The 15,813-nt window shown below is 41.0% G+C and overlaps 1 protein-coding gene across 8 annotated transcripts in view; it reads right to left on the reverse strand.

Annotated features, from left to right (window-relative positions):
- The window catches only part of PLD5 (phospholipase D family member 5), a 415,385-nt gene that overhangs the window by 163,884 nt on the left and 235,688 nt on the right, over positions 1 to 15,813 (reverse strand). The gene's annotated exons all lie outside the window — the stretch shown is intronic.

A 15,813-nucleotide genomic window follows, 5' to 3' on the forward strand; every position in this document is an offset into this window, starting at 1 on the left:
GAGGGAAGACCTTTCTCTCTGTCTTTCTCACTAACTCTGCCTGTCAAAAAAAAAAAAAAAAAAAAAGACCCAGGATTTACAGCCCCACAAAATGTTAAATTTCACTAAACTGTTCTACAAAAATGTTTAGTTTCCTTTTGAAGCTGCTGGTCAGACCCAACCACACTGTTTGAAGCACTTAATCTTGGCATCAGTAAAGCATTCCCACAGATGTCTTAACCTCTAGACCTACCTCTGATGGGTAGAAAATCCCTAAGAGTTACAAATCTTCAAAAAGTCCTGACTATGTATTCAATTCAAACACCTAAAAATTAAGGAGCACAAATAAAACATCTGAACACAATGTTCTTTTCTTACACCAACTGTCATTTCCAGCTGATGAATGACCTTTATCAAGTCTTACCAGAAGGAAACTTTTAGGTAACTTTCTAGACTTGACAACATGATTATATGGGCATGCACAAATGACAAATATGGCGAATTGCTAAAATCTGTGTTGATTATGGTAAGCAAATTGTCTGGAGTTAAATGGAAACTCTGAAGCTTAAAAACACACAACACTACTATTTCAAATTTCACAGAAAGGTTTCTTTTGGTATTATGCACAACAAAAGGAAATTAGTAAATTTTTAGTCTGCAGACCATATCCACAGAGGAATATTAGAGAAAAATTCAATTATTACATAACAATACTTCTTGAAAAACAAAATTCTAGCTGAATTTCTAATCAGACTGAGTATCACATGCAACTTAAGACCTTAATTAACCTCATATTACTCCCAAAATGTTATTGAGTTATTCTATAACCATAAATTAAATTATATGAAACTCCATTCAGCTTATGAACAAGTTCTGTCAATGCTGATTATGTTAGGAGCCTCAAAATTATTACAAGTATAGCACCATGCTGTTGCTTTTCTAACAACATATATGGCACTCCTGTTTTTCAAACTTGAACCACTATAATTTAACTGGTATAGATTAGGAAAAGAAAAAAGAAATATTTTAGAGAAGGTTAATGAAAAAGATAAGCTCAAATTACACTCCAGGAAAATAAAACCAGAATAAAGGTGTTACTGAAGCTTTGTCAATACTGCCCTTCCCAAAGTGAAGTTATGAACAACTTTGACTCAGTCGTAATTACAGGAAATTCACTCCAGGGACAGAGCAGCATAGACTTCGTTTGCACTAGTTGGCATTTGCCTTCTCATCAGCTTTGCTTTGTGAGCAATTAGATTCATTCATCAGTCTCTTTGTTGAGTATAACAGCCTCAAATCAAGCTGGGGACTTGGTGGTGCAAGCTCCTCGGGGAGAGCCAAAGTCTGGCTCGCTGGGAAAGCACAGACCCATTCCCAAGCCTGTCAGGATGAGTTAGAGCCCATCTCTGCACACCTCCTCCTCAGAACCACATGAAAGATTTAGTCTCTGTTGGTAGTTTTAACTCATTCTCATCCAATATTTATGTGTTGGCATTTTCAGCTGAGAAGTCCTCAGGAGACGAGGAAATCTCTCTGAGACAGAAGGGAGTGGGGACGTGGAGTTGTCTTTACGCCACACACCCCCTAGTGCAGACACGGCAGGACTCAGCACCGCAGCCCCTGAACATACAGACTGTGTTTGTGGAGCAAACAGGACTTCCCTCCTTCCTGTCTTGTCTTCACAGCATTTCCCCTTTCATAAGATATGCCCCCCACTTTTTGAAAAATGTTTTATTACAGTACCTGTCATGTGTCAGGTGCTGTGTTAAACACTTTCTATGAATTATTTCATTGGCCTTCAGAACACCCCGATGCAACAGCTACTGTTATTAGGCCAATGCAGAAGACAGAAGACTGAAGTTTTCAGAGATTAAATAACTCGCAGTGGTCACACAAGTGGTACAGCGAGGGACATATTCCCACTTTCCAGTCTGAACTTTTGTCTTACACCTCAGGCTTGTATGGAAAAGACACCACACACACACACACACACACACAGGAAGCAGAACCAAATCACTCATATTCTCATTGTTCAAAGGGAACCTCTACTAACACTTGGGTAGATCTTTCACATATACAAAAGTAGATTATCCTTAAACAAAAATGAAACAAAACTAGATTCTGCTTTATAGACTATTGCTTTCTACTTAGCAACAGAATCTGAACATTTCCCCACAACGTGATTTTTGGAGGCTGGTGGGAATATTCCACCATGCAAAATGTTCACACTGTTTAATTTTAGGAACTATGCATTCAGTGTACATCTTTGTGCATAATATATGTGAACCTAGCACTGAGCAGCTGCCGTAGCAACCTGAGGGCAATGGGCCTGGAGAATGAGGGGCTGGCTGCAGTGGGTTCTCAGCCCAGTTGAGTCCACCCTCTGCTGAGGTCATGACCATCCAAGGTACGAACCTCAGTATGACTCATAGCAAGCAACTCTGGTCTGGTTGTTTTTATCATGGTGCTAAAGCTATTATTAAAGCTCATATTGAACTATTTTTATCTTTGGTTTTATATTTTTCAAATTAATTTATTTGAATGTCAGAGTTATATATAGAGGAGGAGATATGGAGAGAGAACTTTCATTTGTTGGTTTACTTCCCAGATGACTGCAACAGCCAGGCCAGGGCTGAGCCAGAAGCCAGGACTTCATCCAGGTCTCCCACATGGGTGACAGGGACCCGAACACTTGGGCCATCTTCTGCTGCTTTTTTCAAGCCATTAGCAGGGAGCTGGATGGGAAGCGGAGCAGCCAGGACATGAATTGGTGCCCATATGGGATGCTGACATAGCTTTACTCACTATGCCACAATGCTGGCCTCTGGTTCAATCTAGTTATTATGCAGTTACTTTACATTTATTAGTTATTTTACATTTTGTTCCACTTTTACTTTGAATGTACCCTTTCCTCAGGAGGAACTATGTCTGATTTATTAGTTTAATAATTCTACAATATAAGGTTATCTTCACACTCCCTTGAATATGATGATTTGAATGTGTTCCCTCCAAATATGGTATTGAAACTCAAAGGTCAACCTGATAGTAGTAACAGGTTGTGCCTTTAAGAGGTGATCAGGCCATGAGGGCCCCTCCCTCATGAATGGGGTTAAGTACTTTGATCAGGGACTTGAAGGAAGAAGTAGGTCCTCTCTTTCCTCCTCTACCTTCTCCCATGGGATAACAGGGTTTAAAAGTCCCCCACCCCCAGGTACCAGCACCTTGATGTTTCACATCCCAGCTTCAAAAATGGTTAGAAATGGATTTCCTCTTCTGCATAAATGATCTCCTTTCACATAGTCTGTTATAGAAGTACAAAATGGACTAACACACCTTCAAACCCTCTTTCAAAGAGAGCTGGGAGAAAGTCAGCAGAAAACTACAGGGAGGCCAGTCAACCATTAATCTTCTTCAAGTTTTGCTGAGAAGGAAATCACGTGATGCCTCTGCCTGCGTCTGGGTTAATTAGCCAGAGGGATGAATGGAGAACTTGGAACCTCAACAAAGCAAGGACACATGCTCTTCTACGAATGACTCCCTACCCCATGCTCCAGCTGAGCAAAAGACCATGTGGAAAAGCACATTCAATTAACTCCCCTTATTAACAGGAACTTATTAAAAGAACAGAAACACATACCAAAGTAGTTTGAATACAGAAACTCTTAAAATGACATTTTCAATGCCATTTTCAAATGGCATTTTTTGTAATCTCCTCTTAAAATGGTATTTTTTATTAGGAGAAAGAAACTATGAAAAAATAAGAATTATATAGGATTTTATACTTTAAAATGATAGTTCTATTATTTAATTCACATAGTATTTGAGAATCATCTCACATTTTAAGTATAGGAAATGCCTTCTTAGTACAGCTCTCTTAGTACAAAAATATTGTCCCTTCACTAGCCTTTAGGTGTTTATTAAGTCAGATAAAATTGTTCAACTCAAATATTTCTTGATTTTAGACTTAACAATATTCTAGGTTACCTAATTTATAAATATCAAGACTCTGATATCTGGGAAATCTGAAAGGTGGCCTATGGGATGCCCCCCACTCACAGCTTGAGCTGTTCACCTAACAAACATTTATTTATTACCCACATGAGCCAGACGTCAAGTCCTAATGCTTCCTTCTTTGCGAGTAAAGCCTAGAAGTACAAACGAGTATTACAGTGTGGGGAATACTCAGAGAGAGGAAGCCCTGGGTAAGTGCACACTGACTGACTAGGAGCCCAGGGCTCAGCCTGAAGAATGTCAGAGGCTTTTTAGGGAGACCCTGATGATGGGACTGGAAGATCTCTGGGCTGCTCTTTGAAGGGTGTCTTTTTTATGATGACCAATCCTATCTCACACTTAGGCTATTATTTACTTAATTATATTTAAATGAACTTAATTTTTATTTAAAGATTATTTGTATGTGTGTATATATGAAAGAGAGAGAGCGCAAGCGAGTGCTATCTGCTGGTTCACTCCACAAACATCTACAATAGCCTGGCTGAAGCCAAGAGCCAGGGATACAATCCAGGTGTCTGACATGGGTGACAGGAACCCAATTATTTAACACATCACCACTGCCCCCGACAGTCTTCATTTGCAGGAAGCTGGAAGTAGGAGCTAGAGCTGGCAATGGGACCCAAGATACTCCGCTGTGGGATGCAGGTGTTTTAACCACTAAGTTAAATGCTTACTCTCTGATTCATTATTTTATTTAGTTTTATACTAACTATTAATATTCATAAACCAATGTCTGCTGTACCAGTGCTTTTTATTCTAAAACATATAAAATAATGCATTCAAATGAAAAATTCAGCAATACCTAAACTCAGTTTATGCATACCCAATGGCATAGGTGCTCTACATTAGAATGTTATTTCTAAAGGTCACAGCAAGGAAAAGATGAGGCAGTTTCCTCGGTTTTAGGAATATCATTCTTTTTTTTTTTTTTTTTGCCCAAAACAGAATACAACTTTTATATTACTGAACTTTATGTACAAAATCATTTGATTTCAAATAAACATTTAATGTAAAAACAAACGTTAAGAGATCTATCATTCCTGAGAACAGAGTGTTAAGTTGGACTGGTGTCAGGAAGAATTGTTAGGATACAATTTGCAATCATTCATGAGAGAAACAATAAAGGCCTCAGTCAAAGTGACTGGGAGGGAGAATTACCTCCAGAGATTTAACAATTGTACAATTATGAGAACTGCAGACTTGATTTTACAGGTTAGAGAAAAATAGGAGCCAAGGAAAATTCTAGGTTTCATATGAGACATGTGTAAGGACTGTCATGTCATAGAACTTGAAGAAGTGCTTTGAGGGCAGTGTGGTATAAGAATCCTGGATAGGCCAGCCCTCTGCTGTGGCCAGGGAGTGCAGTGGAGGATGGCCCAGGTGCTTGGGCCCTGCACCCCATGGGAGACCAGGAAAAGCACCTGGCTCCTGCCATCGGATCAGCGCGGTGCGCTGGCCGCAGCGCGCTGGCCGCGGCAGCCATTGGAGGGTGAACCAACGGCAAAGGAAGACCTTTCTCTCTGTCTCTCTCTCTCTCTCACTGTCCACTCTGCCTGTAAAAAAAAAAAAAAAAAAAAAAAAAAGAATCCTGGATAAATTTGAGTCTAGGGTTCAGACCAAACAATGTGTGGTATTACAGGTGATGAATGACACCATAGAAAGGAGAGTAGGAAAGTGAATAGAAGAGAAGGAGAGGGAAGAAGAAAAGAGAATAAACCATTGATTAGGGAAAAGATAGAGTACTCTAAATCAGCAGACTGAGAAAGCGGGGCCAGAGACACAGAAAAGAAATCGAGAGCGGACATTGTCAAAGGAAATCGCAGAACAAACAGCTCCAAGGAAAAGAGCAGTGCATGGTATTCAATGCTGCCAAATGGTCATGCGATTCAAGGTCTGAAATAGCCCCATGGAGCCTCACACACACAAGTCTCCGGCGACTTTGACAAGGTAGACTCAGGGGAGTTAGGGAAGAAGCCAGCAAAATGGCAAGACAGGAGGGGCAGCAGCCTGAGGGATGTTGCTAATTTCATCTTCCCTTTGCCCTAGTTGACTTGAGTATGTCCGCATGTTGGAGGGAGACAGCTATTTACAAAGCAGAGTGTAGCTCTCTTAATGAGAGGGGACTATTGAATGAAATCCTTGAGAAAAGGGGCAGATTGGCTTAGCAGTTAAGCTGCCACTTGGGACACTGCATATCAGAGTACGTGGGTTCTAGTCCCAGCTCTGCTCTCCATTCCAAAAAGACTTAGCAGAGCTCCGAGGACTGGAATACTAGTTGATGAAAAGGGGAAGTTGGAATCATCAGGTATAAGAGAGGGACAGGAGAAAGTTCAAAAAGTAAAAGAAAAAAAAAAAACACAATGTGGAAAGGAGAAAGACATAGAAATAAAGGGGTATTGTGAAGGTTCCTGCTGAGCAATCTGCTGGAAACAGAAATGGAGATGTGCATCTTAACCCACACTAATATACAGCACTGACTGAAAAATAAAAAAGAAGTGCGATTAGGATATCCATCTGCAAGACAGGGGCACAGGGTCACAGAAGCGATCTCACTCACTCATGCATATGGTGAATATTGTCTCCAAGCAGGACAGGAACTACTCAAAGAGTAGAAACCAGAGAGGAAAATCTCTGAACTCCTTCAGATCACAGATGTCAGAAGGTCCCACAAAGGGACCTGAGCAGTAAGCCAGTTGGTAAGGCTGAGGATCACCAGGCAGGAGGGCTTTCAGGGAGGTTATCACTTATTCCTTTATTTCTATCTGTGCCTTTGATTCTGTGCACCTATTATTAAAAAAGAACTTCCTCCCCAGATTCCAGCAATCCCAGAATAGAGATGCATAATAGCCATTGCTGCACTAAACAGACATAATTCTATAATGTATATAAATTCCTTGAAGATGTCATGCATGTCAAGGTTTCTAGACATTAGGATAAAAATAAGGGGTGGGAGTTGCGGCACAGTGGGTTAAGCTACCACTGGCTGCCTACATATAATAATTCATTGCCTGGGAATGAGTCCCACCTCTGCTTCAGGGGCAACTCCCTGTTAATGCACTTGAGAGGCAGTAGGTAATATGTCAAGTACTAGGATCCCTGCCACCCACAGGGGAGACACAGATGGAATTCCAGGCTCTGAAGTTTGGCATGGTCCAGCCCCAGTTGTTGTGGCCACTTGGAGAGTGAATCAGCAGATGGAAGATCAATATCTCGCTCGCTCGCTCCCACTCTGCCTTTCAAATAAATAAACATGAGTAAATAGAAAATTTTAAGAGTATCAAAATAAAGCATCTAGCTCAATTTCTATGTTTTAGAGCATGTGGATTGGGGTAACTATATTATCTCTATCAGGTGAAACCTTTAGGAAGGTTTAAACACATTGAAATGTTGTCCTAAACTGGGAGGCTCTTAGAAGAGAGATGGAAAACTTAAGTCATTCGGATCTGGCTGAAGAGCCCATGAGAGTATTTGAGGCATGGAAAGCCAAGACACTCTGGCAAAAAATAAAACAAACAAACAACAAAAAAAAACAAATGAAAGATCTCTGCAAGTGAGATCCCAGTGGAAAGAATGGGCCATCAAAGGAGGAGGTAACTTTCTCTGAAGGGAGGTGAAAACTTCCACTTTGACTATGACCCTGTCTAAATAAGATCGGAGTCGGCAAACTCAAAAGGCTTCCATAGCCTTGGTAACTCATGACAAGAGTCTCGGGTGATTACTGATGCCATAAACAAGAGTGTCAATTTGTTAAGTCAACAACAGGAGTCACTGTGCACTTACTCCTCATGTAGGATCTCTGTCCTTAATGTGCTGTACAGTGTGATTTAATGCTATAACTAGTACTCAAACAGTACTTTACACTTTGTGTTTCTGTGTGGGTGCAAACTGTTGAAATCTTTACTTAATGTATACTAAATTGATCTTCTGTATATAAAGAGAATTGAAAATGAATCTTGATGTGAATGGAATGGGAGAGGGAGCAGGAGATGGGAAGGTTTCGGGTGGGAGGGGAGTTATGGGGGGGGAAGCCATTGTAATCCATAAGCTGTACTTTGGAAATTTATATTTACTAAATAAAAGTTAAAAAAAAAAAAAAAAGAAAACATGAATGGAGCAGTACTGGTGTCTTCAGCTTGACAAGCCCCACCCCAAACTGGAGGCAGGAAGAGTTATTGCCTAATCGTAAAGGCAAGTGAACTTGCACATTTCAAAAATGTTTGGTAACATATGGTTAGAACTGAGGCCTTCCTTTCATAAGTAAATCACAGGACTTGCCATGTGCTGTAGGGGCAGAAACCAATACACTCTGGACTAAGAGGTGCTGAACAAACACCAGAAAAACACACCTGGGTAAATCAAGACAATGGCTGTAGTCAAAGCCGTTTATTAACAGTTCATCATGCACTAGGCACCTGCACTTGGTTTCTTTTTAAATTTTTATTTATTTTCATTTTATTTGTGAGAAAGAGCGAGAGTGAGAGGTATCTTCCACTGCTGGTTCCTTCCTCAATGCCTGCAACAGCCAGGACTGGGCCAGGTTGAAGCTAGGAGCCAAGAGCTCAATATGGGTCTCCCACATGGGTGGAAGGTACCAAGTACCAGAGCCATCATTGCTGCCTCCCAAGGCTGCATTAGAAGGAAGCTGCACCAGGAGCAGAAGAGCCAGGGCTTGAACCAGGCATTCCCATATGACATACAGACAAACCAAGCAGCAGCTTAACCTCTGTGCCAAATATCTATCCAAGATGCTTTTATCTACATTATCTAATTTAATTCTCATAGCTCTGAGGGAGGTCAATATTATTTCATTTTACTGAAAAGGACACTAAGGCTCAGAGAAGTAAGAAACTTGCCTAAAGTTGCATCACAGAAAAGACAGAAATGAGTGCTTGTCTATGACACATAATTATGCTAATTATAATTAAAGCTTTATGTGTCCAAACAGGCCAAGTAACTTTTTTTTTTGCCAAATATTTTGGTATGCTACGAAGAAAAGTTGGACACAGAATTCCTTGAAATGAATTTTGACTTCTGTGAACAAAACCAAGACACCAGCCTTCAAGCACTCAAGCATGAGTCCAATTGGCATTCACTCTGAGAAGATGTGAACGAAAGCAAAGTCTGATGGAAAAAACATGCCTGGGTGACAGCAAGGACACCTCAGCTTTTGTCTGTGCCATTATCAGAGCAGGTTCCATAGGAGGCAGCCTCATCAGCTTCCTGTCCACAGTTTTCCACTCTGTGACAGCTATTAGGACAGTCTTTCATAGGGACAACAAAAGACTCTGAAATCATCAGGTTCCTTTTCAAGGGCAGGCTTTTAGATGGTGAAAATGAAAGCTAGAATAATGCAAAGCTTACTATAGGAAAAGAATTAAAATATATTGATTGATGCTACATGAAATTAACACGCCCAAGTAGAATTAGAATTAGGAATAATTATAAATCAGTAAGACCTACATAAAATATAAAGCTTCAAGAAGCATAAAAGTCAAATTAGACTCCATTGATTTGGAGTAAGCAGTTCAAAAATTACCTTGTGAAATCTACAGGCCAAAATTGGGGCAGATTGCATTAAAATTTGCACATGCTCAGATCTAGGAATATATTTTCCTGTTAGGTGTTGTTAATCCTAATCCATGAACATGAAAACAAAACATGGCTTACCAATGATGAATAAGTATAGCTTTTTTTGTACTGAAATCAGCAATAACAAGAATCTTGCTTAGAATCTGACAAAGGAACAGAGCATCTTCCTTGGTTTTACTAGTGCAGCCAAAAGAAGACCAAACAGAATAATTAAAAACTGGAAGGTCATCAAGAAGAATGCAAGGGCTTTCATTTTAAATATTAAAATTAGGACTTAAATGAACCAAGTTAGTCACAAGTAAGTGCCAATTAAATGCCTAGTGTTCATTCCATGCTTTGTGAATTCACAAACCAAATGAACTCAAGATGCCCAGCCAGTACTAATTAGGAGCCTGTGCTGTGGGTTATTCACCAACATGGGTAGGGTTCTGCCTAATTAGCTCACTTGCATGGCCTACACTGCTAATGAAGGCAAGTCCCAAGTGTCAGTTTTACTGAAACCAAAAACAGTCTGAGACCTTCAAGCAGTGCATTCATGACTCTGGTCACAAAGGAAGCCAGTGAAGGGTGATACAGGGGCTGAGCACAGCCACAGCAGCGGAGAGTTCCCAGCAAGGGCATGTTTTGCTTGGTCTCCGCAAGCAAAAGGTGAAAAATGAAGCAATGTGGGTAAAAAGTAAACTAGAACTTGGCCAGCGCCGTGGCTCAATAGGCTAATCCTCTGCCTTGCGGCGCCGGCACACCAGGTTCTAGTCCCGGTTGCCCCTCTTCCAGGCCAGCTCTCTGCTATGGCCCAGGAGTGCAGTGGAGCATGGCCTAAGTGCTTGGGCCCTGCACCCCACGGAAGACCAGGAGAAGCACCTGGCTCCTGCCTTGGGATCAGCGCGGTGCGCTGGCTGCAGCGGCCATTGGAAGGTGAACCAATGGCAAAAAGGAAGACCTGTCTCTCTCTCTCTCTCACTGTCCACTCTGCCTGTCAAAAAAAAAAAAAAAAAAAAAAAGTAAACTAGAACTTTTTTTATTTGCTGTAAGTACCTGATTTCCTCCAATTGCTCTAGACAATCTACCACCTGAGTCATCTTCTCTTTAATGCATTGCTGTCACTTCGATCCTCTAAAGCAAAGGACATATTTGCCCACAGTAAGGGAACTGAGAGATCCCAATGGTCTTTTGGGAGGCTTTTATTATCACAGAGCTGCAAGGTGACTCATTAGCAGAATTTTTAAATCTCACAGGGAGAAGACTGGAACCCTTCTTTTTCTTTCTCCATGCCCCTACCCTGCAACAGTCAGTATGTCCTATGAAATTCTTGTGTTGAATTTTCATCTTCACTACACTAGTATTAAGACAGGCGGCTTTGGGGAAGCGATGAAGTCTTCAGTGGATTGGGGTCTTACAGAGGGGCTGGAGGAACCCAGGTTACACTTTTGCCCCTGGCTCTCATTGGCCATGTGCGAACATGGTATTCCTTCCATGGGCAGGAGGTGGCAACAAGGAAGCAGAGACCAGGCCCTTATAAAGCAGTGTAAGAACTTTGACCTTTTCATGCCCTGTTACGTTTACGCTGAGTGTTTTATATCCCAACCTCGCATGACTGCCTCCTCTCTCTGCATTTGGATTGCAAATTGCAGTGAACCTGGAAATATGATTTCTGACATCATCTCTGTGTACCTTAGGAGATTCTCTTCTCCAGTGTATTTCAGGATTCTGATTGTATTATGCTGCTTTCCAGTAGATGCTGCATATAAAAAATTCATTTGCATAAATGGCTTTCCATTTCAGGTGATACAGAAGTTTCTTTCTGTGTTTATTATTTGAATAGAAACACTTCCTATCTCTCAATGTGTTAGCCATCAAGGGTTCTGTTAAAAATACCCCTGTGTTTTTTAAAAACAAGAACAGCCTGACATGCACTGAATATGGTCACTATGCTACAAATAAGACCTGTTGTAATAGGTCTGGTCTAGAATCTATCCCTCTCAGTGTGGTATTAGAAATGGTCAGCTTTAATTTGTTAGAGTTGATGGTTCAAAATTGAGTTTTCTAATTTATAGCTGAGTATTTTAAAGGAACCCTTATTAGCATATGTCATCCTGCCCCAAACCCTTAGGATTCACTTTGTAACACTTCTGACACTGGGGTGAATATTCTGAGTGCTCTGGAGCAGGAGGCAGGTTGTGACAGTTGTCACTGCACGCCTGGCAGCATGTCAGGGCTCTGAGAGTTTCTTGATATTCAGTTAACAAATCAGTTAAGGATCTTTGGAGAGAGGTGGAGGAGACCTGGCTCCTGTCTGAATAGCATTCTTTGACATCCTCTAGTAAATGTCAAAAACAAGCAAAATGAAGCTCTGATTAAAGGAAAGGAGAAGATAGTGGGGCATTGTGTCTCATGAAGTTCCACAGCACCATCAAGAGTGTTGAATGAAAAACACGGCCATCAACAACCGATGGAAAATGTAGTTCAGAAAAGCTGGACTTTGTGTAGATGTTTCAGGAATCCCTTGGTCAATTTATTCCACTTTATCAGGCTTCTCTAACAAACTGAACTGCCTCCCGTCTTCTTTGAAGCTCAGCCTGTTGGCACAGGACAGATGTTCAGGGACGGCTTGTTGAATAAATAATAATGAATAAAGGAAAAGAAGATGGTAAGACCAATCAAGGAAACAAGACAAAGGCTAAAAGGGAAACATCATGGGTAAGGTGTACAGGTAGACTTTGAGGATGGCACTGTGGCACAGTGGGTGGAACTGCCGCATGCAGTGCTGGCATCCCATATGGGCGCTGGTTCAAGTCCCAGCTGCTCCACTTCCAATCCAGCTCTCAGCTGCGGCCTGGGAAAGCAGTGGAAGATGGCCCAAGTCATTGGAGCACTGCACTGCATGGGAGAGCCAGAGGAGGTTCCTGGCCCCTGGCTTTTTGGACTGGTGCAGCTCTTCCCATTGTGGCCACTTGGGGAGTGAACCAACAGAGGGAAGACACCTCTTTCCTCTCTCTCCCTCTCTGCCTCTCCTCTGTGTAATTTTGCCTTTCAAATAAATTTTAAAAATCTTAAAAAAAAAAGAGCCAGCACCGCGGCTCACTAGGCTAATCCTCCACCTTGCGGCGCCGGCACACCGGGTTCTAATCCCGGTCGGGGCGCCAGATTCTGTCCCGGTTGCCCTTCTTCCAGGCCAGCTCTCTGCTATGGCCCAGGAGTGAAGTGGAGGATGGCCCAGGTCCTTGGGCCCTACACCTGCATGGGAGACCAGGAGAAGCACCTGGCTCCTGGCTTCGGATCAGCGCGATGCACCGGCCACAGCATGCCGGCCACGGCGGCCATTGGAGGGTGAACCAACGGCAAAAAGGAAGACCTTTCTCTCTCGCACTGTCCACTCTGCCTGTCAAAAAAAAAAAGGGGGGGGGGAGGGACAGCACTGTGGCATAGCAGATAAAGCCACCACCTGCAGAGCCAGCATCCCATATGGGCCCCAGTTCGAGTCCCAGGTGCTCCACTTCCAATCCAGCTCTCTGCTATGGCCTGGGAAAGCAGCAAAAGATGGCTCAAGTCCTTGGGCCCCTGCACCAGCATAGGAGGCCTGGAAGAAGCTCCTGGCTTCGGATCGGCACCACTCCTGCCGTTGCAGCCATCTGGGGAGTGAACTAGTGGATGCAAGATTGTCTCTCTTTCTCTCTGCCTCTCCTTCTCTTTGTGTAATTCTGACTTTCAAATAAATAAATAAATAAATCTCTTTAAAATTTATTTTTAAAATGTGGACTTTGTTTAGACAAGGTCATAGTCAAAGTGGAGGTTCTCTCCTCCCTTCAGAGAAAGGTACCTCCTTCTTTGAAGACCTGTTCTTTCCACTGGGATCTCACTCACAGAGATCTTTTGCCAGAGTGTCGTGGCTTTCCGTGCCTGAAATACTCTCATGGGCTTTTCAGCCAGATCCGAATGCCTTTAGGGCTGATTCTGAGGCCAGAGTGCTATTTAGGACATCTGCCATTCTATGAGTCTGCTGAGTATCTCACTTCCCATGTTGGATCACTCTCCCCTTTATTTATTCTATCGGTTAGTGTTAGCAGGTACTAGACTTGTTTATGTGCTCCCTTTGACTCTTAGTCCTTTCATTATGATCAATTGTGAACTGAAATTGATCACTTGGAGTAGTGAGATGGCATTGGTACATGCCACCTTGATGGGATTGAATTGGAATCCCCTGGTATGTTTCTAACTCTACCATTTGGGGCAAGTCAGCTTGAGCATGTCCCAAATTATACATCTCTTCCCTCTCTTATTCCCACTCTTATGTTTAACAGGGATCACATTTCAGTTAATTTTCAACACTTAAGAATAACTGTGTATTAATTACAGAACTAAACCAGTCATATTAAGTAGAACAGATAAAAAAACTACTAAGAGGGATAATGTATTAAGTTGTTCATTAACAGTCGGAGAACTCAGAGGGCTTCCATAGCCTTGGAAACTAATGACTGGAGCATAGGGAGATTACTGATGCCATAGACAGGAGTGTCAATTTGTAAAGTCAACAACAGGAGTCACTGTGTACTTACTCCTCATGTAGGATCTCTGTCCTTAATGTGCTGTGCATTGAGATTTAATGCTATAACAAGTACTCAAACAATATATTTCACTTTGTGTTTCTATGTGGGTGCAAACTGTTGAAATCTTTACTTAATGCATACTAAACTGATCCTCTGTAAAAAAAAAAAAAAAAAAAAAAGAAATTATCAATTCCCAACTTGACTCTCACTGGGATTAAACATGACAATAGGTCTGCTCTGATTTCATCATCATTTAAAAAAAATCATCTATTATTTTTCACTTTATGTTTCTGTGTGTGAGCAAACTGTTGAAATCCTTACTTAATGTATACTAAGCTGATCTTCTGTATATTAAGATAATCGAAAATGAATCTTGATGTGAATGGAAGGGGAGAGGGAGTGGGAAAGGGGAGGGTTGTGGGTGGGAGGGACGGTATGGGGGGGAAGCCATTGTAATCCATAAATCATACTTTGGAAATTTATATTCATTAAATAAAAGTTAAAAAAAATAAAATAAAATAGAAAAAAAAATGTGGACTTTGAAGGATGAAAACATACTTACAAATTGACAAAGAGGAAAGGGAGTATTCCAGACACAGGGAAACACATATTCCAGGAGACAGAGCCCAGAAACAGAATGTTATATTTGGGAAATCATAGCTGGCTTTCAAATATTTGGAACATCATTGACAGTAAATAGTGTGGATCAGAATGAAGAGGGAACCTGAGTGTTTTTAAATGCTTTTTCTAAGGAACGTGGACATCACATTTAGGCCACTGATTCTAAATTGTTTATACTTTATTATACTAGTCATTCTATGAAAGGATTATTATCCAGCCATGAATAAATAAAAGTTTGGTTTTTCCCAAAAGAATTGTATATTTTCTGACTTCACATTTTTTTTTAAATTTTTGATAGACTACTGGGGCCTTAAATACTAGTCATATTATAGAAAATACATAGAATTACTATGTTTTTACAGACAAAAATAATTCTTAATTATACGCTTTATTGCAACAACAACTCTAAAATGCAAAAACAGGTATTATTGATAAATAATATAACTAACATATTTAATCAGAAACTAAAATGTTATTAGTAGTATAAGATATTCAATAATACCACTGTGACGTTACCTGTGCCAGGTTTGGCGAGGAGTGAGGTATACAGGCATTTACTGGGCGGTGTGAACTGGAGAGCAAGACTTGAAAGAATTGTCACCATTACTCTTAGTGAGCCAAATGGGGGCAGCAGATGGAACACCCTCCTTGAAAATGGATAGGATGAAGGAAGCAGAGAATTTCAACAACAACACTACATCTTATTTAGCTTGACTTTAAGGCCTACCACCCAAGATCACACATTAGCTGATTGAAAATCATTTCAATATTTCTACTTTCAGCTCTGATGAAATGGTTTTTAGAGTAACTCTCTGGATGAGACTACCATAAGAGCCGATAAATGCAAACACAAAAATGTAAAGCTGCAAAAAGGCATTAAGAAGTCTCAAGATTTGTAATGCAAATCTATTTCTACAAACTAAAATTACAAAGTAATATTCTATGAATTTCAAATGGCTGAAATCTTAGAGTACATTTTGTGACCAAAGTAAAAATATTAAAACAGAACAATCCCCCAAATGTTGATCAAATATTGATCCAAATGGAAATCAAGGATGGATTTTCACGT

Source organism: Oryctolagus cuniculus, chromosome 13, assembly GCF_964237555.1.
Source record: "Oryctolagus cuniculus chromosome 13, mOryCun1.1, whole genome shotgun sequence".
NCBI lineage: Eukaryota > Metazoa > Chordata > Mammalia > Lagomorpha > Leporidae > Oryctolagus > Oryctolagus cuniculus.